This window comes from Haliotis asinina, chromosome 14 (genome assembly GCF_037392515.1).
Source record: "Haliotis asinina isolate JCU_RB_2024 chromosome 14, JCU_Hal_asi_v2, whole genome shotgun sequence".
In the NCBI taxonomy this organism is placed as follows: domain Eukaryota; kingdom Metazoa; phylum Mollusca; class Gastropoda; order Lepetellida; family Haliotidae; genus Haliotis; species Haliotis asinina.
The window spans coordinates 45,960,607-45,971,468 of NC_090293.1; positions in this window are offsets into that span (position 1 = coordinate 45,960,607).

The following is a 10,862-nucleotide window of genomic DNA, read 5'->3' on the forward strand; positions in this document are numbered from 1 at the left end:
ACCAACAACCAGCTCTTCACAGATAGACTCATGATCGACTTTTAATCTTCATCACAATCTGTACTCGTGTGCGGGATTCCAAGTCTTGCTGAGAAATGAATGGTTTTATGTTTACGCAATACTTTGTGAGTTGCGCTACAAAAGCACGTCAGGAAGCGTGACAGTGTCAAGTACTACTAACAAGTGGCGAGGAGGAAGAGGTTTTGCATCCGGGTGAACATATGTTAGCAGATAATCTTAGGAGATTTGGATCACATATACATATTGATTTTGATTAAAACTACTAAAACGTTCAAAAGACGGTATTCCTATATGCTGTTCGCGAGATATATGATGAACATGTTTTCCCTCGTATCCAATGCATCCGATCCGATACCATGGACAACATGTTCTCCATTTCGCCAAATGATCCAGTTCAACAGTGGTAAAAAATGTACCTCTTATGATCTGCGACTTTTCCTGCGGATCCGACATCGGTGATTAATTCCGGGGGCTGGTTGAGGGATCCGAATTTAAGGTCGGAAGCGACAGTTCGCAAACTGAACAGCATGAACCACGTCAGAATATCTTTAGACTGATGATTGACATGACTCGTCGTTCGTGATCTGTTGCGCCCATATTATCGTTAAACATTACGCGTCAATACTTTAAGCCAGGGCGTTAAACCGAAAGTAATGAAAACTTCCGTTTTTCCGTACAAAGTTCGTGACAATCGGTCACGACGTATGCTCTCGGATCGTATGGCATGGGTTGCGGATAAGTGAAGATTAACCTATGCCCGGTGTCCTGGCGGCCCTTGTGATTCCATTGTTAATATTTTCAGATCGAAACCATTGCCATATATAGTAATCAGATTGATGTTGAAAATGAGTAGAATCACATTGTATAGTTCGTTACCGAAACACAGGACGACGCCGTTGAATATCTAACCCAAACTCAAACCCACAAAATATTTTTGCAGCTTCAGGGTCATCGAACTGTGTAAACGTTCCAAAGACCAACCTGCACTTTCGATGCTGAGTCAGTACTGAATATATGCATTCAGGGCTCTATTAGTTTTACGTCCAAATCCCAGCTTAGCTGTGATTACCATATCCACTGGCAGGGAACTTGATTACAGTGAGAGTGGAGTCTTTGTGAAACATAGAGCAATGTTCTGTACTAGACATGGTCTTGTATGAAAATCACTGATAATTTTTTTTTAAAATATCTGCAATCATCATCAGAAAATCAACATGGATTCCAATCATTTTATGTTTATGAGTCAAAGGATCATACGGGTCAGAAAACGGTTTTTCATCGTGACCTCTACGAGAAGTTTCATTTAGGTGTCGAAAACCTGTCTTTTTTAAAAAGTACATGTGGTGTTCGTTACGTTCTTTGTGTCTAATATCCTTACATATTCAAGTGCGAACAAAGCATTGTCTGCTTGGGACCTACACTGCCCTCGTTCTATGGAGTCCCGTTTTGTGAGAATTTTGCAAGTGATATTATTACTGAATACTGAATATCGTAGCCTCTGTCTATTATAATATTGTCTATACATGTATCTGAGCTCATAACATCCAAAGCGCAACTGCGATCCGATCCGACTCTTGCTATTTACAACTTATTGGACATAACGGACACAAGTTTCCACGAAATGTGGCCAACCCGACAACGTGTTATTACTGTGCATCTTCCGATCTGCGATTTCCTTGCAGATCCGACATTAGAGACTAATCGCTGGGCCTTGAGGAGGGATCCGATTTTAACATGACTGGCATGCCTATTACCGATTCACAGTGGTTAACCAAGCCTGCAAAAGCGACACGTCAGATTTACCCGACTCGTCGCGCGCCGTATGTCACAAAACAGAACTATGTCACAAGATCAGCACTCCACCCTTTTGTCAGTTGTTTTCGCTATCATGATCTGCTGGAATACACGTTCATCCCTTGCTAACAGCGAATAAATAACCTGAATTTGTCAGGCGGACTTGTGCTGTATAAATTACATAATACACAGATGGTTAAGTAGACAATATGAGAGTGGCGTCACTTCTTTTCATGACGTGTGATTTCGGATCGGGACGTTTTGCAAGCCTTTCGGATTCGTGAAGATTAATCGACACCGGACTTTGTCATTGCGGTTGAGTGTCCACATTTTCGGATCACAACCTGTATGTGTGCCCGCATAGTACAATGCTGTTAAATATGAGTGGAAAAAAAGTACTGATGGTCGACCATGTGGAATCTCAAATCCCCTGCCCCACGGAATAATATTACTACAATTTCAGCGTTATTGAACTTGTTTAGTGTTTTCAGACTCCATGCAAGTACTGAACACATACATGAAGGGTTTTGTTCCTGTTTCACATCTCAAGCTGGATATGCTGGTATCCCACCGATAGTTCCTTGTGTCACTACACAACCAGTCAGCTTTGCTTCCTCATAAGACTTTGGTCCCAGATGCTAGAAGTGAAACAAACATTTGTTGTAACAGAAACAAGTAATGCTGACTAATTTCTAGTCCTGTTGTTTTTTGGGTTTTTTGTGATTTTTTTTAAAATTATCAAGTGTTTGTGTCCTTTTTATCACGGTAAATATCAACAGTTTTAAACATTTGCAAAGATCGCTGTTCTGAGTGAGTGAGTATGGTTATACGCCGCTTTTACCAATATTCCAGCAACATCATGACGAGGGACACTAGAAAAAGGTTTTAGACATTGTACCATGTGGGGAATAGAACCCAGGTCTTCAGCGCGAGGAGCGAACGCTTTAACCACTAGACTACCCTGCCGCCTACCGCTGATCTGAAAAGTACATTGGATGATTATATTTTGCAATAGTTCTTATGGTTCTCATATTCATTAATAACTTTGTGCTGGGTCTAATATTCATGAATTACAATAGGAATAAGTATTGTGGCCTTTATTCGTTCATTAATATAACAATGGGATCAATATAAATGATAATAGGTATATTAATATTGAGACTTAATTACAATATACTTAACATTATAGCGTTGGTCGCTCTTTACTGTTTCAATAATATCAATATATATTATAACAGATATATTCATGATAAGACTTCATTGCAATGGCATGAAGAATTAACACTCAATAACTCGCATTAAACTCACCTCTTCAAGATTTAATTTCTAAAAAGAAAGGTGGTTGGAATAGCAACGGCAAAATGACACTCCCTTCCAACCCCCAAGGTGTGTCATAAATGTCAAAAAGAACTGGAAATATTTCATGGAATATTGTTTTCACAAAATACAGGAAATGTACCAAGGATGTGAAACTGTTAGATTTCCAGTACACATTATTGAATAACAGAGCAATTGACACAAGAAAAGAGTTACAGCAAATGAAACTTAATGATATAAAATATTTGCTCCATGTGATTATACAGATTGATGTAAATTTGTTCATTAATTCTGAAAACAAGATTAGCCAATCATTTTTTTTTTAAAATTCAGTGTATCAGTTTTGATATTGTAATCTCAGATTCTGATATTCCCTTGGCAATAGTTCTTATGGTCTATTGACATCACATATACTCTTATGTATAAGAGATATAAAAATTGATATCCATATCACAAGCATCAAACAAAATATGTTATCAATGGAAAGTTTAGAAACACTGTCAATGTTTAAATGTTAAAAAAACATTGCAAAGAAAAATAACGCTCTGCCGTCATTCCATGCAAAGTGGAATTATTTGATCAATGTTTTTCAGTCTTAATGTAGTTGGTTCATGTCTTAACTTTTGTCTTTTATTAGTACTTATAGCACAGAACTTATAATTGTTTTTTGAATACCCGTGTTTATTTTACGCACGCTTCAGTTTATTATCCAAAGAACAATATCGCTGCTTTGTATAAATTACATAAAAGTGTTATTCATACATAATATATTTATCTCCATACACCCAATGTGAATGTACACCTACCAAAGTAAAAATAAAAAATAGAAAAATAATTATTATAGCGTCATTCGCTCATCAATACTACAATGGGTTTAATATTATATACACCTGGAAATTAATCAAGCAACACCCCAATTTTTTCTATTGGAGCAACTTTGAAGTGTTCTGACAATCAAAATATGCCGGGTTGATATAGTTTGACACTTTTTTATTCAACAGACGATCTCTGACAAACAACTTAAAGGGAAAAAGTATCAAGACTTTGCTTTATTGCAACGAAATCCAAATTCTTAAAACTGTCTTAAATTCATGAAAAAATGGACACAATTTACTATTCATCCACAGACGTTGTTGTCAGGTGTATTAACACAAATGTCACATGGAAAGAAAGAACAGTCATCTGAGAGTCTGCACACCGACTTTCATCAATATCTAGTGTGTCCTCCCTGCGCACGCACCACCGATTCCAGACGCCTCCTCATTCCTTGGATGAGTCTCCGGATCTGATTCTGGGGGATCCTGTTCCACTCCTCATGCAGGGCAGCCGTCAATTCGTTGAGATTATGGACTGGTGGGTCTCTCTGCCTCACACGACGGCCAATAAAGTCCCACAAATGTTCAATGGGGTTGAGGTCAGGGCTCATGGCAGGCCATGGAATTCTGTCAATTGCATTTTGCCGCAAAAAATCATTTACAGCATGCGCCCTGTGAGGTCTAGCATTGTCGTCCATAAATATGGGTCTCGTTGCCAGAGGATGGTTCTCAAAATGAGGTACCACAGCCCTGTCAAGAACCTCCTGTTGGTAACGAACACCGTTAAGGTTGCCACGGATGGTAATGATATCCAACTTGCAGTTCATGGAAATGCACCCCCATACCATAACGGAACCTCCCCCAAAGGCCACAGTCTCCTGGATGTTCCGTGGAGCCATTGCTGTGTTCCTCTGCCTCCAGACCCGAGTACGACCGTCCACCATGTGCAGCAAGAACCGGCTCTCATCTGAGAAATGGACCTTCCTCCAAGAGGCAATGTTCCAGTGCAAACGGTCATTACACCAGGCCAGTCGGGCTGCCTTATGGGCTGGAGACAGTCTGGGTCGCTTGATTGGCCTCCTTGCCCGGTATCCTGCAGCTTTCAGACGATTCCGAACAGTCCTGTTCGAGATGGGTCTCCCTGGAAGCCACTCCTGTCTCAACCGAGAGCTCGAGTCGAAGGACCTGCGCCGTACAAGTCTCAGTAAAGCTCTGTCCTCCCGGACTGTGGTCTTCCTGGTCTAGGCAGGTCTTTAACTTCATTAGTGGCCCGGTATTTTTTCAAAAGTTTTGAAATTATGGAATGATGTCGTCCGATTTGAGTCCCGATTTGTCTTAGAGACATACCAGCATTCCTCATGCCGATTATTTGCCAACGAGTGGCCTCTGATAATTTCCTACGTGCCATGACATTGAAATGAATGAAAAACCGAATGCAATCGACAACCTGCGCTTGTAAACACCCCAGGGAAAAAGTGCATTTTTCGAAAGTTGAGGTTAAAGCAATGCACGTGCGCTGTGCAAGCTTCACGCGCGTCATATCAACCCATGAAAAGCTCATGTTGTATGTCAATACATCAAAATTGAATAATCAATCATCAAAATTACTTCGTTAAACTTTGTTAAGTTTTTATGTGTCTTTGAATTTGGTGTTGCTTAATTAATTTCCATATGTATATAATCGGTATATTGATAATGACACTTAATTACAATAGCGTTAACATAACCTTATTTGCTTATTCATATTGCAATAGGTTTAACCTATATTATAACAGATATATTACTATTGGGACTTAATTCCAATAGCTCTAACGTCATAAGGTTATTCGCTTATTTCATGTGCGTTTGTTGAAACGCGTGTTCGGCAACGGTGGACTTCCATTCTCCGTAGTGTGCAGGCTAGTTTGTAGGACCCCAGGTGACTAAGGTGGGTACGTTAAGAATACCTGATCACACGGGTATGTACAGCGAAAACAGCTCAGCTCAGTTTAGCTTCAGAATTCCAGACGTCCAGAGTGACACTTCTGTGTTCTCAGCAGCGGCATCTCTACCCCGCATCTGAATAATGGCGATTCCATTCTAAAGTAGACCCTGACTTAATTGAACTTTTAGGATTTTGTCTGGGATCTTCGCATTTATTACGAAACTATTTGGTGGCAATATGTAATTGACTTATCTGGTCACAATCCTTTGACTTATTAAAATCCCTTGAACGCCAGAGAAAAACCATTTCTACAGAAACAGTTTCCGCTTGTAAACTTCACGTCACTTCAGTATTCAGTGTATTTACTAAACAGTAATGACACCAGGTGTTCGCGACAAGAGATTTGTCTTTATGGTATCCTGTAAATGGATCTATGCATTTGGGACCGTTTGAGCCCACCGTTTTATATAAAAGCCAAAATAGGTGTAAACATTATATAATTCCAGCTATATGGCGGCAGTCTGTAAATAGGCGAGTGTAGACAAGACAATCCAGTGATCAACAGCATGAGCAACAGCAACAATCTGCTCAACTGGGATATGATGACATGTGTCATCTGAGTCAGCGAACCTGACCTCTCGGACCTGTCAGTAATCTCAATAAAGACTGGGTGAGATTAGCTTTACGGCATTTTTTATAGCAATATTCCAGTAATATCAATGTTCCAGAAAACGGACTTCACACATTGTACCCATGTGGGGAATCGCACCCGGGTTTTCGGCGTGATGAGCAAACGCTCTAACCACTAGACTAACCGACCACCCCTTTCTATAAAGGCCAAGCATAATCCAGATCTTCACGGGATGTGACGTGTGTATATGACACATTTATACATCCACTTCCGTATACGTTGCCAACCTATATTTTAACATTCAAATAAAGTTTGTCTTATTTTAATGGCCACATCCACGCCAGCACACCTCACTGGACAACTGTCATTAATTGCTGTTGGTATCTCAGGTGCAAGGTGACGATGCCTTTCACAAAGTTATTGGATTGTAAAGGAAACGACTACATTCTCATGGACGTAGATGAGGAGTATTTTCCCCCCGATTTCAACTGGGAAACTGTGAGGAACGTTGCCAACGTCAACATCCGTAACGGCGAAGTGCTGCTTTGTGGTCACTTTGTGATCAGGTATCCATGGAAACTCGTTAAACCACAGTTTATAATTGTACTAGACTATATGAATCTAGGGGACAAAGCATTAACAATCACCAGAGTCGTGTCACACCATCATATATCCTCGTACCTTTCCACATGAGCACAAAAATACAGCATGAGATAGAGAGAGTAAGTGTGTTTAACGGCCCCTTGAATTTTTGCACAGTAATATCGAGGTCAGTAAAGTGTTTGTGGGAAGAAACCCCGAAGTAATGCTGGACTCAGGACTCAGTTAATCCATTATTATGATAGGAACATGTAAGAGTGTATGATTATTGGCGAACTATGTGTAATGGCATTGGAACAAATCCACCATCCAAGGTAGTAGATGTTAAAGATGGGGATGTCGAAATCAAAGTATTCCGTCACAATTGTCTCACATTGTATTTTCAGGAACACATCTAACATTTGAATTGGTCCATATGCTGCTAAGAGGAAAAGCGGGAGTTAGTCCTCACGAAAAGGACTCTCAGACACTAGAAATGCAACCGGAAGTGCGGAAGAAGAAAACTAAGATTATCTTAGTGTCTCAATGTATTCTAACCTCTCACTTCAGACCGGAAAGGACAATGATGGGTTTGATGAATATCTGGCAGCTTCGGCTGGATGAAAAGTTTTTTATTTCTTTCTTCCTGTATTTCTTTGTATGTTACTTTTATTCTTTGTTTAACCCTGCTCTCGCTATTTCATATTTATTTGTTTGTTTGTTTGTTTGTTTGTTTGTTTGCTTGCTTGCCCATGCCTGTAATGTTTAACGCTGCACACAGCACTATTCCAGTTGTATGGCTTTGACCTGTAAATAATCACGTTTGGACCAGACTGGAATACTGCTGAGAGCAGCGTCAACAAACCCAACAAACCAGCCCCGTGGTATACCTTTTCTAGATGGCATGGTCAGAAAACATTCAGAAAATAGAAAATACTTTCCCCGGTATTCATTCGATTGATAAGTCTTTCAGAAGTGAGCCGTAACTAGATTTTCTTCATAAGGGTAGAAAGTGTTGAGATATGGGTTGCTAAGAGATTGAGTTTCATTAAGTTAGCGAAATCAAACAAATTGAAATCATTCGCCACACAGTTTCCATATATTTATGCAAAGATATCGATGTTATTCCAACTGACTGATTTTTGGTTTGAGGTTTGGTCAGGCTGTGGATCTCCACATTTCATAAATGTTCATAGGAATAGTGTCGATACATGTCAGATGTATACATCAATGTCAGTCTGGGCCCATGGGTTGATGTACCCCCCGTGACCAGTGAACAACTTAAATTGTCTAAATGGAATGTCATGATATGTGATTATCCCTAACAAAGTAACAAAGTAGAATAAGACCATGCCTTTTTACAATGTGTTGTAGTTGCCTGGGACTCGTGGTTTGACGATGTTCTCTCTTGGGAGAAACTGATGGATAAGTCGGACCACCCGGTGTTGATAGTCAGATACGAGGAGACAAAACAGGTTTGATGATGATGATGATGATGATGATGATTCAAACCACAATGTAGTTGCAAATTTTGAAATGTATTCCATGTCTTGGGTCTGTATCAGAGAGAAGTATCGACAGTGTTTGCTTTCAGGCAGTCAGTATCATAATTACAACGATATATATTTGTCAGAGTTCCAAATTCGATGAAATCGTATCGAACTGAGTCAGTTATCTGTGGGTGTTTGATTTTTTTCAGGATCCTGTCCGAGTGATCAAAAGCATTCCGGAATTTTTAAATACAGACTGTCCGGATCAGCTTGTCCGAGACATAGCTGTACAATCCGACGAACATAAAGAAGGCAAAGGGAGAAAATGCTCTCTTTTAGCAATATTCCAATCAGAAACAAGACGAGGATACCAGGTACTCATGTGGGAATTGTGAGTCTTCGGCATGACCCGCCAACGCTTCAACCGCTGGGCTACCCATCCGCCCCCTAAGCAGTGCGTCTTAGGTGATGGCGCATATAAGGCTAGTTGGAATTACGTCTCTCTCTCTCTCTCTCTCTCTCTCTCTCTCTCTCTCTCTCTCTCTCTCTCTCTCTCTCTCTCTCTCTCTCTCTCTCTCTCTCTCTCTCTCTCTCTCTCTCTCTCTCTCTCAGTATATTTTACGGCTGCAAGTAGGATAGCATCTTTTGAATTCAGCCTGGCATATGCTCTTGAAAATATAAGATCAACTGCAGTTGTTACCTAGCTTGTTGATTACAGCATGTATGTAATATGTGACCTGTGCTTTCAAAATATGTGCAAATTCAAAACTAAAAACAATAAAAGAATAACTAGTTTTTACGATTACAGGAAACCCTGGGGACTGGAAGAACTGATTCACAGATTTCAAGACGAAATACGTCAATGACATTTACACACAGAAAATGAAGCATTCCAAATTCTGTGAATGGTACCTGTAGACTGTATTCAAAGGGGATAAGAGTTTTAGGAAGACATAACAAGTAACCTCTGTGGGAAGAGAATAGCCTTGTCCATGCTCACCCGGAAGTTGGCCTTCATCATCTACCGTTTCCCCGATAGTCAGTACATCCCGTTAGGGAGATTTTCATATTTGGCTCATGGGCCAATCTGGTAGATTAATTACTTATAATTCTTCTACTGGAGTATATCATCCGGTATATCATCCGGGTATCGTTGGTGCTGAAAGCTGGAGGCCCGCTTGCTTTAGCATTGTCCTTGTGATACTCCGTGGTGGGTGGGGAACTCGGATGATGAACCATATTACACTAACCATGGCTTATGAAATACCACTCAAAAAAAACAAAACGTCCACTTGAAAATTACCCTGTTGATACTGACCACAGACCGTCTGCATCGATTGAATATTGGCCGCGTTTCGTTGTGATTGAGACTCCTGACAAAACACCGCTAAAGCGGAACCCCTTTGCTGTATCCAAGGGTATTCAAGGTATTGCTGGGGATGTGAAATCCATTAGACGCTTACGTTCGGGTGCGTTGTTAGTTGAGTGCACGAAAAAAACAACAATCAACTAACCTGATGAACATGAAATCTTTCGTGGACATTCCGGTCACGGTCTCTGCTCACAAGACCTTGAACACTAGTAAAGGTATCATCAGAGATCGTGATCGATTGTTTGCTGATATGTCCGAAATTGACATAGCATCAGAAATGAAAGATGAAGGTGTGCTGTATGTCAAGCGCTTTTCAACCCGAAAAAAACAATGAAACATTCCAAATACATATCTGTTTACTTTCTCATGTCCAAATGCTCCTAAATCAGTGAAGGCAGGCTATTGTAACATCCAGGTTGATACAACATACAAGTTGATACCTACATCTCCAAACCGCTCGGGTGTTTTAAATGACAGAAATATGAACACGGTGTAAATACTTTGTCTGTTGTGTGTGCTCATTGTGGTGAGAAAACACACACAACAGAAGATAGTGATAGTGATTTCAAAAACTGCACCAACTGCCCAGACGACCATTCGTCTTTTTCTAAACAGTGTCCTATTTGGAAAGAGCAAATGGAGATAAACAGAATAAAATTTACTTTTCAGGGACACAAAAGAATGATAAAGAGGTCCGATCTTCCAGAAAGTTATGCTAAGAAGCAAGATCTACTCTCTTTGACTATTAATGGCTGTGATACTGAATTTGTATCAGATTACAAATATTTGGGAACTGTTATAGATAGTAAGTTGAACTGGGACAAAAATTCGGACAGAATCTACACCAAATGTCAGCAACGCCTGTACTTCCTGAGAAAACTTCGATCTTTTAATGTTAACACTTATACACTTGCTTTGT